Here is a 13,881-nt window from a genome sequence, read left to right on the forward strand (position 1 = left end):
TCCAAAAATGTCTGAGGGACATTTTGAGTTCCCACAGATTTTGGCTAAGCTAGCTCACGTTAGACTTCACGTCATGCTGAGAGCAGCAGCGTTAGCTCAAAGTGAGAGCACCAGGTAGGCAGAACAGGTGGTCACAAAGAGCTCAAAGGCCACTATTCAGCCACAATTGCCTGCAAATTGCTGCCTCCAAGCAGCTACTGCGTTTTTTCTGGCAGTGTCCCCAAATCTGCTAATTTACAGAAATGGGATAGACTAAGCCTCCAAGCCTGAGAGCATAAAACATCTGTCTGAAGGTGTCCCTGCTTGTTACAGAGGGTTGGGCTGTAAAGATCTCTTTCAACCCAAAAGATTCTTTGGCTCTATGATCTTACCCAAAAAGCTTTTGAAGTGGATTCAGCTGCAGCTGGACTGCTGAGTTTTTGCTGCTTCCTGGTGTGATCCAGGGGATGCCTATACCGTGATGGAAGAGGAAGGGTCAGCACTTTCTCTGTTAGCTAGGCAACCAAGTCTTTTCTTTTTCTCATAGGCATATGACATCAAGCAACAAAATCTTATGAAATCTTCACTTGAATGCTGAATAAGTTGACTAACGTGATAGATGAGTCTGGGTAAAAGGTGATGGAGCCTCGATTTGTCATGTTTATTATATTCCTTAATAAGCTAAGGAAAGAAAGTTGAAATCATGGAGTGTAAAGACATGGAGTCCTGTAAATTTGAAAGATGTGAAAGGACCATGACACAGGGAAAACCACATGCAAATCCTGCTTTGGTGTCACTCAGTCCTGGCTGCCCATTCTGGTCTCAGGATAAATCTAAGTGTAATTGATGGAGAAAAATGCCAAAGACATATATATTTCACAGCATATTTACTGTACTCCTGCTACCCCTTTCTGCCCAAGGGTAGGTGTTGTGGGAATAATTATATTGATTTCCCAGGTCCAAGTAACCCTGAAGCAGTGAGCTGTGCTATCTTTGAGTATCTGGACAACTATGACTTTCTTTATCTTCTACCTAATTGTCTATTACCTACTTTTCAGTCTGTTATCTACAAATACTGATCCTGATCTGTACACACTGCATCCCACCTGTTCTTGCACCTCCATCCCTGTTTAGGGGCAGCAGCCAGGATATGATATGCCAGAAGGGTGAATGGGAATGAGTTTGGAAGGCTTTATCTTCATGCCATTGTGTCTTCATGAGACCACGGGGCATACATTAAATTCCCAAACATTATTTAATGCTGTGCCACCCATGCTCAGAATAAGACAACAGCCACTGCAGATGGTTTGGCCTCAGAGGTCACTCAGCAATCCTGATTTCATGGGGGAAATATGTATTTCAAGAAATAAACTCTTCAGGAGAATTCCAAAATTCTTTGGGGACTTCACAGGTATGGCCTCTTGACATTCAACAGACAGCAAGGAGAAAAGCAAACCAAACCTAAGAAAAACAAGAACAAAAGCTTTCTCCTTTGTGCCTTTGATGACAGGATATAAAAGAAATTGTGAGCTGCCTTTTTAAAAACTGTGGTTTTAATTAGGATTTCTTACACGCTGGAAACAACTCCTTAATAGGTCATAAATAAATTATAGATATTCTACATAACACAGTCAAAACACAAACTTGAATTATCTCAGCCTGATGTAAAATATCTGTGTATCTTGTAAATCAAACTCTGTCATCTAAAGGCATGTTTTTCCCTACATTTTCAATTGATTAAGCCTGAACTAAATGTTCCCTTTTGGGTCAGAGGCTGGGATTGGCCTTTTAACTTGCTTTGCAAGAGCTTCCAGGCCTGAACTTTCTCAAGCATAAATGTCAATAAAGTAGTCAAAGTGTTTGGCTTATTCCAGTTAAGACATATGTATTTCCATATATGGGAAAACATAAATTAAAAAAAAAAATAATCCCCAAGTTGTGTCTATTATTAGAATATATACCAACTCAAAAAATAAGCTAAAACATATGGGGGAGATTCCTCTACATGTTATCTCTGGAATACACACTGTACCGCAATTTCTTGGAACAAGCACATAATGCATAAATATTTCTGATGGTAGCTTATGAAAAGGACATGCATGGTATATGATTATTACAAACTAATTTTTCTGCCTCTGAAAGGTTCATGATAATTTTGTTTTCCTCAGTGTTTCTGAAGAAAAATACAGGATGCAAAAAGATATCTGAAATTTGTGTAGAAAGGTCAAAAAATAAAATGAAAAATTATACACTGAAAATGGATGAGATTTTTTTAGTAAATTTAAAAAAATTATTTGCATTTCAAATATTTTATAATCTCTGTGGTTTCAGCTAAAATTCAGGTTGTTTTTGCTGCAGATGGTCTTTCACAGCCTGCACAAATCTTCTCTAGCTGGACAAAAGAAGAAATGAGTAACAGAGGTGAGCATGTGCTCAAATTTCCAAGTCTCTTGCAATCTTCACTTTATCCCAAAACACCTTAGTGAACCAACTATATTCTTAAATTACTTCTCCTTAAACCTGCACTGTGAGTTTAAAATGTAGCACTTACTGTACATCAAAGTGCTAAAATAACCACTTTAAATTATTTCCCTTTCCCTAAGACAGAGACACAGGTCCCTTGTGTTTTGGGATGTGGCCCCTCCACATCTCAAGTTTCTTGTTTACTGAAATGGAGTTAATACATTTTAAAATGACTGAAAGGTCTGTTCCCTGGTAGATTACAGGGCCTTATTATTTAAAACTTCATGGGCCTTGATGTTAATTTTTTATAATATCTTTGCCCTAGTTAGGATTTTTCTCCCTCATGATACAAACATGGTCATTTTCTTCTATGTAAGTGAATGAAAATGAACTTTTTTATTTAAGAATTTGATAATTTAGATTCAAGAGTTCCAATATGGTCTCCTCACAGGGATAGTGAAAGTGCCAAATATTAAATATATTTCATAGCTAAAGTATTTTGCTTTCAAAAAGTGAAAGCTTCATGACTATATCATCATGTGTGGATTATTAATAGGATTTTACAATTTTGAGCTGGCTGGAGTGCAGAGCTAAGAGAGCTACCCTTTGTCCAGGATACTAGATAAAGTTAAGTCCCATGTGACAGACAGAATACTTTTGCCAATATACTTTATATAATTAATTTCCATATAAATTAATGTGCATAATAAAAATCAAGTTCTATACATACCTATTAATTTTTTGGTACAATTTGAAGAGACAGAAAGCATTTACTTTAAATTGTATAACTGTAGATGCAGGGAGAGCATGATGTCTTTGAATCTGCAAAGGAAAAAAAAAAAAGGATTTCTGAGAATTTAAGGGTGTTTAATAAATATTTGCCTAACACCATCCCAAAAATAGTCAAGCTTCTCACTACAGTTTTCATTAGGCGTTTTTCACCTCACAGCATTTCTGATTCTCAGCTGTTTCAGTAAAAACCCAAGCCCAGATTCCGAGTGCTCAAATGGAGAATAACAGGTTAGTTTTGTCTCCCATAGTTTAGTTTGGATTCCTCTGAAAAGCATCAATGTCCAAACCCCCCAGTAGTGGGGAAGTTGAGGGAGTAAAGAGAGAAAGCAGCTGGTATTGGTTTGTGCTGCCAGCTGTTCATACATCATAATGGAATCCAAAGGTCCCTAAAGGTCCCTAAATGTCCCTAAATGTCCCTAAATGTCCCTAAATGCTGGCTCAGTGCTGTTTGATCCGTGGCATTGGGGTTTGCCCTTAAAGAAGCCTGGATTTGTGTTACTGAGCAGATGAATGGCACCACAGCAGATCCAACCTTTGTGCTTTGCCTGGATCAGCTTTCCCAGGCCCTCCTGGCAGAGCTCTGTGCACACACAATGGGAGCATATCTAAGGCTATAAATAGATATAAAAATAGATCTCTGCCTTTCCCATGCAACCATTCAGTAAATCACTAAGAAGGTGATGCTATAGGTATGTGTGCTTCTGAATGCAACAGGTATACTCTCCCACCAGTCAAGCCAAAAACCAGATGCCTGAGCCTGCTTTGAAGCCCATGGCTATTGTAAATGCAGTGAACCAGATGGGAAGAAATGATGATGCCTGACTCAGTTCAGAAGGCTGAATGATTTCTTTATTATAACTGTGCTATAATACATTAATATACTACATAAAGGAAGATACTAAAACTACATACTACTCTCTCTAACTACCATATCTAACTCACAACTCGTGACCCTCTCTGAGTCCAGCCCCAGGTGGGTTGGATTGGCCACCAGGCTCAAACAATCCTCACCAGAATCCAACCCAGCACTCACCCCAGGTAAACAATTCTCCAAACACATTCCACATAGGAAAACCAAGGAGCAGAAATAGAAATTGTTTTCTCTTTCATTTCTCTCTGTGCTTTTGTATGAAAAATCCTGAGAAGGAGAGAAATGTCCCTGTGACACATGGCAGCCAGGCTCTTCTCAGAGGTGCCCAGCAACAGGGCAAGAGGCAAAGTGGACAACAAATTCCACCCAAATGTGAAGAACACCAACCTGTCCCATCATGTGGTTATTTGACCAAACCATAGAGATCCTAGATCTCAAGTGGGGAGTGTAAAACACTGTGGGTGTCACCTCACTTAAACCACAACGCCCAGTGGGTTGTGGTGATGGCTGAATTCAGCTTACTCCAGACTTTGGAGGATGGATGGCAACAGAGTAGCCAAGGGCTGTCTGGAATGGTGACCAGACATCTTGCTGCTATGCAAATATGAGTAAAAGTCAATTATCTTACTCTGTAAATAGTGGACAGCCGCGGCACAGCAGCAGGCAGCATGCCAGGGTCTGCTCTCCAGCAGGAATGCCTCCCAAGGTTAGTCCTTGAGGCTGAGAGATGTTCTGCCACAACAGATCCTCTACAAGAGATTAATAGCATGCTAAGCTTCGAAATCTCACCTAAGTGATATAAAGTATTGATTGTGCATATATAATCCTTTAGGCATAAACCACTGACCATGTCTGGGACTAAGAGTGATGTGCTCGAGACAGAGTTTGGCAAACAAGGCTGTCCTTTCTGAGCCTCATGGCTCTAGAGGAGAGTCCTTCAGACACTTTTGTGCAGCAAATAACCAAGAATATCTTGCCACTAAATATTCTCCGACCACTATCAGATTTACCTCTGAACTCCCTCCTGAAATAACCAGGCTGTGTCTTCTTCAATTATTTATTTCTCATCTACAATCACTTCATCTCCAAGGATATGAGTGTGATATCACTCAGATGTTTATTCCTCATAAACCATTTTACTACACTTAGGTGTGTCAAATCAACATAGAAATCTGTAATAGGCTTATTAAAACAAGTCATTACAGTCATCTTATTGCTCAAGATTGATAACAGGACTGAAAGATAATAAAACGTGATGTTTCAAAAGCAAGCAATAAAAAAGTCAGAAAAGAACAGAATAAAAATTTTATTATGCACTGTCAGGAATGTAAATAGTTTCTAAAGTGATATTGTCAGGCCTTTCGGGACCCATCTCTTGGGCAGCCTTTTCTCCAAAAAGACAAAATAGAAATAACTTCACAGTGCAGACTGATAGTTTGTTAAGAAAAGCACAGACAATATCCTGCTCAATAATCTATATTGAATTGCACAGCTTAAATATTGGACAGCAATTCTGAAAACATACTACAGAACCACAATTTGTTCTACCACAGGCATATATAAAATTTGTTACTTTGGCAAGTAACATCCTGACACAGCTAAAATTATTAGTACATCCATCTATACTCTGAAAACCTTTTTGGGATTTTTTTGTTTGGGTTGGTTGTAAACACTTTGGAAATACTCCTTATCTATAAAAGCAACATACCTCTTTTTTACTGCACAATTATGTTCCAAGCTTTGTTTACAGAAAAGTCTTCCCAGCACAAATACTTTTGCAGAAGATGATGATATTCCATTTCAAGGATATCTTCACAGGAGGCTTGGAAATTCGCTTCCTAGGAATATTTTGAAGAGCTTAGTGCAGTTACTAAACTGCTGCAGGTCTGTGACCTTTCTGGTACCTGCATATGTGTTCCAGCTGAAGTGAATCTGGAATTTAATGAAAATTCCCGTGGAAAGGATCTTTTATGTCTTTTTTTTTTTTTTTCTTTCAACTTTGTGTCTAAATTTCACTTCTGTTGTATTTTAGTCATATATGGAATATATGGACTATATATATATATATATATATATATATATATATATATTTATATATATATATATGTATGGAATTCCCTTTACATATCTGCCCCTATGTGACAGTCAAGGCTGCCACTTTATTTCTAATATTTTCCATTTTCTTTTCATATTCATTTATATGTAGCAAATAAGAAAGTGAATTAGTTTATGGGTTTAACACATATCTTCTACATCATCAGTAGTAACAGAGCAATTGACCTATTGTCTTTTTTTGGGCTGCTGAGGTGAATAACTCATTTTTTTAAATTTCTGCATTAAAAATTAATTTTTAGAGAAAAAAGCAGTTTAATTTAGACAAAATATTAATATAATATATTTTATTCTTGTAGCAAAATAAAAGCAATTTTGATCTTTGAAACTGTTCCAAGGTTTCTGAAGAGAAGATGGAATTCTTTTGCAAAAGAATATTATTGCAGTTAATGTTTTTTAAATGTTTATCCTTCCATCTTGCTTTCCTAACTGTACAGAAGTATTACTAGAGCCAAAATGGTTGCTCAGCTTTCCCAGCATAACAATTCCTGCAAATGCTAAGCAATTTGAAAGCTGTCATTTCATAACCTCCATAAGTAAGACACTAAATTTTTTCCTGCTTTTTCTTTAAAGATTAAACTTGATCATTTCATAAATTGAAATAGGGAACAAACCATTCACCTTCTCAAAACTATATATGGTGGATTACTAAATGCATGCTAAAAAGTGAGCAGAGTTGCAGCCTGATGCTGAGTGAGTTGCTTTAAAACAAATTTTGTCTCTCTGCTCTTTGGTTTATAGTATCTGGTTGAAAGATGACATATTGCTGGAGTAGTGATGCATAAGCTCCACATATGCATCAGGAAGTAATAATGATTGTGGAAAGTGGGGATTGAGTGATGAGCCTTTGGCTTAAGATGGTAAGTTTTTGATTAATTAAAAAGCATAAAAACATATTCTCTTACACACTGAGAATTTAGGGTGCATTTTATCACTCACAGGAGCCAACACTTTGCAGGATTAGGCAAATACCAATTCTGCAGCTGTTATTCATCAATTTTTGCAGATACTAGATAAAGCTAAAGCACAGTCTCACCATCTTAATTTTTTTCCTAACTCCTAGGCCTTCCATTTTTCATCTTGACAGTGTTTCTTTAGAGAAATGATACAGTATAAACACACCTTCTGAAGGAATTAAGAGAGACAAATACTGAGAAGTATTGCAGAATTCCTACATTCTTGCCTGAGCAGAGCATATCCCACGAATAAAAGGAGAGGGGAGCTTGCTGCCCTTGGATATTCCAAGTATCCCTGCTCTGAGAGGCAAAGGAGCCAACAGAAGAAGCAATGGGTGTGAGTAAGTCACTGCCAATTAAAATCAAAAGGAAACAGAGCCACATCAACATTTTTGGAGTGGATATTAGAATAATTTTCTTATGTTGTCTGACTATGATTCAGGCACGCCTGGTATGTCACCAGAATGTAGCATCCTTTTTCTGATAATTTCAGTGTGCTTTACACATTAAAAGTACAATTAATAGAATATGTACCAAGCAATTAGATGACCTGTTGTGACCTTTCAATTTACACTATGACAAAGACACACACTTGGAATTCAGTAGTAGACCATTTTCTGGCATTCACACAGCCAGTTTAATGGAGCTTGGCAATATTTAAATCAAAAGGGGAAAGATGAAAGCTAATTAAGGCCAATATACTAATGCTCAAATAATTTGTATTAATGGAAATTAAAAAGAAAGGGGCAAAAAAAATCCAGTATTACAGGGAGTGAACATATTTTTTCTCTACTAATTTAAATGCCACTATGGGATAATTTCAGTGTTGGCTTGTGCTCATATTGCATGACTTTTATTAACATCAATAGGAGTACTGAATTTATCCAGAGTAGACTGGAAAAAAATGTACCACATTATTTTTAGATCACAGTTGAATACAAATTATATAAATACTTCATATTTAAGTATCTCAACCACACAGTAAAAACCCTCCCAAGTCTGAGCACAGCTCCTTGGTGTGCTAAATACTGTATTTGAGGTTAAAGTGCCCTTGAATAAGGAGACAACTTCAAGAAAATCAGTTTGTCGCTGTGGCTCATCTTACCAGGAAATGGCAAGAAATGAGCAGTTTTGGTTTGTTAGAGAATGGTACTCTTTTTCAGAATTCTTATGCCTGCTTAATAGCTGGTTTGATTAAATCATTATGAAGTTTAAAATACATCTGGAGGTATGCTGAGAACATCTGTGCTGTATCCCAGGTTCTGATGATGATACAAAGAAATATTTCTAATTCTGCTAATTTTGTTTGCAGTCAGATGTTCTTAACTGATTTGAAATATGAATTATTACAATTATAGTAGTAATAGTAGTAGTAGTAGTAATAGCAGCAGTAGTAGTAGTAGTAGAATGAAGTAATGTGCCAATTATCACAGTTTCCTCCACACAAGCCCCCATTTGGCCAAATGCAGATGAAAATCATGGGTAACTGAAAAGCTCAGACAAGTTTCCATAATAATTTACATTGAGAATTTACCATTTAATGTTCAGTCTCAGAGATTCAATGATATTTTCTTCTCATTTTGTAGTCTCTACACAAATCAGACTACCTCCATGGACATACACTTTGCTTAAAAGTAATTCTTTTTCTTCCAACAGGTACCTATTACAAATGTATATGGTTCGTTATTTATAAAGAAACTTGGTTTAAAAAGTCACAAGTTTTTAACGATAATCTTCTTCTGCCAAAATTATTTGGATTTGAAAACAGATTTACTACCATGTACAATTTCTTAGGGACAGGAGAGTCTTGCTCAGAAACCCAGCACTGAACCATGTAGTGAAATGAAGAAATGTTTGCTTTTCACCCATTCTGTCTCTCTTGAGTTCACTTAGGGCTCAGTTATGCAAGTCAGTGACAAAGCTTGACTCCTGTGTGACAAAATCCAGCCCTATAGAATTTCCTGTTTATATTTGTGACCTAGTTGATATTCCTGCCATGTGCCCACGAGCACTTCCAGGGCTGCCTGCACACTCACAAAAAGAAGGTCGTAGTTCTTTCAGGATCATCAAACAATCATGAGTGAACCATGAATCAAGATGGAAAACATGAGGGGAATGTTTTCTTATCTCCTGAAAGATAAGAAAACATATAATTTCTGCAGTGCAAGTCAAATGCCTCATTCCAAAAAGGAGCATCATTTTTCTAACCCTGGAATGGCAGCCTGCAGATTTTTGTGGCAATTCTGATTCTCGCTGAACTTTGATTAACTCAGGACAGCATGAAGTACTTTTGTTTTATGGCTAAGGTCAGGCCAACTATTTCTTGTCATCTGCTTAAATAAAAAGATCTTTTTCCAGACAGACCATCTGTCTTTCCAGAGCACATTTCAAAATCTAATCCGGTGTGAATTTCACTGAATTGTACTCTGATATTTATATGGATCTGTCTAATAGTGCGTTTTAGAAGGTGAAACTCACATGCTGAAAATTTAGGAAAAAGATAGGATAGGGAGAAGTCAAGGAAATAGCAATTATTATTTTCTTCTAGGATAATATTTGCCATCTATGTCTTAAAAAGTTCCATACAGAGTTATCTAACTCTGCTGTTTGAATTATAGTTTGTTCTCTATGAATCTGGCTTCGTTTCCTATGGAATGTTCCCACTGAAGTTGTTCAAATAATTAATCTGGTGGTAAACTGCCAAAAATTTATAAAGGTTATAAACTCTATAGTCTTACAGTATTGCATACCCACCTCTGGGGCAGAAAGAAATTTGCCCTATTTTGATGAAATATGTCATTTTGATTGCACATAAACCCTTTAAATGCTTACAAAATATGTTTATCTTTTCAATTCTCAAAGCAAAATATCACATTGGATTAATAATATTTGTGTTGAAAACTTGACAGGTAATTTTTAAGTAATTTTTAAGTAATTTTCATTTTCCTTTTGGATAATATAGAGTTGACTCCTAAAAGAATCTAAAAAATAAACAAAAAAAATTTTAAATTCTGAAAAGCCATAAGAAAAAGTACCAACATAAAGAATTCTATTTGTTTGGTCTACAACATAAAATCTGTAGCTATTTAAAGAAGCTTTTGGAGAGGGTGGTGCTTATTTATGATGCAGAAGAGAATCTGCTTTGTGAAAGAAAGAAATACAATGAATTTGGAGTGCAACAATAGCCGAGCCAGATGTTACAGAGACTTCTCTCTAATAGTAAGGTACTAGAATAGACCCCAGGGGCCTTCTGTCTTGGGCATTTTGGAAACCTCTGATACTGGAAATCCATAGCAGGAAGTAAGACAAACATCTTCCAGTAGTCTGTATCTTCAGGCAATAATAGAATTATCACAAGTAGAAGGAGTTGGAAGGGATCTCAAAGATCTTCTAGTTTCAACCTTCCTATGAGAGGCAGGGACAGCATCTAAAAAGGTTTTGAGGGTTTTAGAAATACAAGATCAGGCTTATTCTTGTCATTTCGATAATTGTTAATAAGATTTTGAAGGTAAGTGGAAGGATTAGTAGTTACTCTGGATGGCTTTTTTCACCTAGTGCTTCTCTGCTGTTTTGAGTTTTGCATTCTCCTTGTACTTTGCTTTTAAGTATCCTTTTTATTTAATACTCTACTCTCCAGTTAATTGTGTTTTGGGAACTTAAAGGCATTTCAGACATTTGAATAAACTTTTAAAAGTCAAAATAATTAAAAAAAAAATCTCTAAAAACAGTAAAAAAATCTCATTTACAAGGCACACTCATATTTTCTCTAGTTTAACACAGGGTTAAGGACATCTTTTTGCCTGTTCTTAAACTGTGTCATTGATTCTTGAAATATGCTCAGAACGAGTCTCCCACTTGGCTCTTACAACAGTTTTTTTTTTTAAATGTTTTCCATGTACATTCCTGTTCTTTGATGGAAAACATTTTTTATGACATTTAAAAGAGACTCCTAAGGTAAGTACTACGTGTATGAATGCAAGTACTATGAATTATCGAGAATTTTTTTGTAGATTCCTAATATTTTTTGCATTTGTTCCTTGTTTGGGCAAGGTAACAAAGCCATTTCACCTCGTGTCTGAAGAGCATCCCCAGAGCACTGCAAAGCTGTGAAACCCCTTTGAGGCAGCACTTCAGTGGGGTGCAGGGGCAGCACAGCTGCTCCACAAAATCCAGAAGTGCAGGGATGCTCTGGAAAAGCAGGAGCCTCACCCCACTCCTATTCAGCAGCACTCCTCAATTTTGTCTTTGTTACTTTTATTTATTTTTTTTTTTTTTTAACTAGCCAGGTGGCAACCTTATTGTTCTGCCAATTTACAAAGCTGGATTGAGGAACCAGCTGTGATCTCTCAGCCAGAAATCCACTTTGGCAGATTTTGGCACCTGTTCCTGGCCAAGCATTAGCACAGGGAGCACTCTTGAACTTGTGAGAGGGTGGCCTGATTGCAGTGAGCAGCTCTGAAAAAACTCCACATTGCATCAGGTGGAGTCTGGGCTGAGAAGCCCTCAAGGTCAGCTGAGGGGAAAAGATAACTTTTTCTCTCTGCAGGTTTAAATGTCCATTTTATTATTTTTCTCCAGAAAAACAAAACAAAAAACCAAACCAACAAACGAACAACCCATTGTTTAACTAATCATATTTATTTATTATGATTTCTAATGCTCTTCCTTCATTTCTGGGTGCACACATACATGGCACCTGGTTGTATATCCAGCAGTTCCAAGTCTGACTTTAACCCACCTGCTGCCATGTGAATGTTGTTACCAATGGCATCCCTTTTTCTGCAGTCACCTCTCCAAAACACTGGTCATAATGTAGAATTTACCAAGAGGAGAGCAGTGATACTGCAAGATAAATGGATTTCCTAGTTTTATGTCTGGGTGAAAATAAAATTAATATTTATTGATAATTATTATACATTTCCACCTCCCGTCACAGAAAGATTTTGCTGTTTTGTCTTTTGCAATTCCATACCCTCTTCTACTGATGCTACACACAAAGTATTTTACCATTAATTCCATTTCTCTCTCAATTCATAAATGCAAGCAGCTTTAATTCAGCTGAAGTTTTGTGTTGTTTGATTTTCTCAGTTCAATAGTTTACTGAAGTTATCCTATTCAGATCAGAAGCACTAATATTGTTAGGTTGAAAGCTGCCAATGGTATTTCTGTTTGATGTACAAACTTCCAAAGCCTCCTTGAGGAAACTGTGCAGCCTTTTAGTTCTGAAAATTAAATCTCTAAGGGCCATGACAATTTGATAGAACAGTGGAAGGCATCATCTAAGGTATGGTTTAGATTTACATCTATATTTATATCTATATAGATGTATGGAATATCTATAATTATATACAGCTATATTTATAATTTAATATTAATTAAAGTTTTGATATTCTTTCACACTTACCTTCATGTCTTCAAATTATTCATATACCTATCTCTCTCTCTCTCTCTCTATATATATATATATATATGAGATGCACAGAATGATCTGCTATGTTTTGACCATCTTCATGCTGTACACAACTGCATTTCTATTTAAATAAAAAGCCACCACCTTATGATAGATCTGGTATCTCCTCTCTCATCCTTTTCCCCAAATTCTCTGATATATAAGGGCTTGCATTCATACATTTACTCCTTACAAATTTTTCTTTTTGGGGTCCACAAAATTTGTGTCTTTTTATCTCAGTGGAAGCAAGTTCAGGTCTGTTTAGTCATCCTTATGGCTCACAGTTCTTCATCCCGTCTGTTGGGTGGTTTGTAAGAGACCTACACCTACCAAACACTGCTTGTGGCAAGCTACATTTTTCTGGTTTACTCTCTCTGATTCTGTGGTTTATTAAAAGCCTTTCACTGCCCAGAGATAGTAACATCAGTGGCTCAGATTAATTCTTTTTGGTCTTTAGCCAACCAACCAGCTAATTTTGTCATTTGGCTAATTTAGTGATGTGCCAGCAAAATCCATAATTACAGCTGAAAGTATTTCTACTTCTATTGCTTGCTAAGCTAAGGTGACTCCATGAATACCATGTGCTACTTCTGCCCTTCAGTCCAGAAGAACATGCTTAATAAAAACTGTGGAAGTGGAATCTATCATCCATTCATTTAAAACTTTTATTGCTTTTGTTTTGCTCTTAGAAGGACACTAGGCCATATCTTCTTCTGGGTTATTCCAGAAAGGATTTTTCCCTCATTAGGAAATACAGCTTGCAAGAAGATTGTTTTAGACAGAATTTGAGATCCATGTGAGTTAAATCTCTGTTAAATGGGGGAAGAGCATGCCTTTACATATGGTGACCTTACCAGGATGTGATACTTCATGATTTTGATAAGTATGATTTAAGGGATGTTTTACTAAGCTTTCCTCTTTTTTTTAAATGAGTAAAAGTTTCCAATAAAATCTTCCATCAAAACAAAGAAATGTCATTTCCATAGAGAACCTTTTTTGGAAGACAGGATTTAAAAGGCCACAGCCAAACTATGAACCTCATTAGAATGTCTGTTTCACATCAGCTTCACCACCCTCCCCATGCATCCTCCCTCTTCACCAAAAATGGTTGCATTTAGGACAGAGATATTTCCCCAAAGATCATTGTTGCAGGCTTTCCAATTGAAAATGTTTGATACAAACTTAGCAGACATAAGTTAAGAGCATGGCTGTTTGCTAAAATGCTCCATGATTTCCTCATGACTTGATAGAACTGCTCA

The 13,881-nt window shown here is 36.6% G+C and overlaps 1 long non-coding RNA gene across 2 annotated transcripts in view; it reads right to left on the minus strand.

Moving 5' to 3' along the window:
- Window positions 1-270: 270 nt before the first annotated feature.
- The window catches only part of LOC140684025 (uncharacterized), a 59,448-nt gene continuing 45,837 nt past the window's right edge, over window positions 271-13,881 (minus strand). Inside the window, exons 2-3 of one of the 2 annotated variants that reach the window (XR_012055863.1) lie at window positions 3,173-3,264; window positions 271-450 (exon numbers count right to left, since the gene is read on the minus strand). This is a non-coding gene — a long non-coding RNA (uncharacterized lncRNA). Of the gene's footprint in view, window positions 1,441-3,172; window positions 3,265-13,881 lie in introns of both variants that reach the window. The other variant, XR_012055862.1, reaches the window with a different exon arrangement.

The sequence above is a fragment of the Taeniopygia guttata genome, chromosome 4 (genome assembly GCF_048771995.1).
Source record: "Taeniopygia guttata chromosome 4, bTaeGut7.mat, whole genome shotgun sequence".
Taxonomy (NCBI): domain Eukaryota; kingdom Metazoa; phylum Chordata; class Aves; order Passeriformes; family Estrildidae; genus Taeniopygia; species Taeniopygia guttata.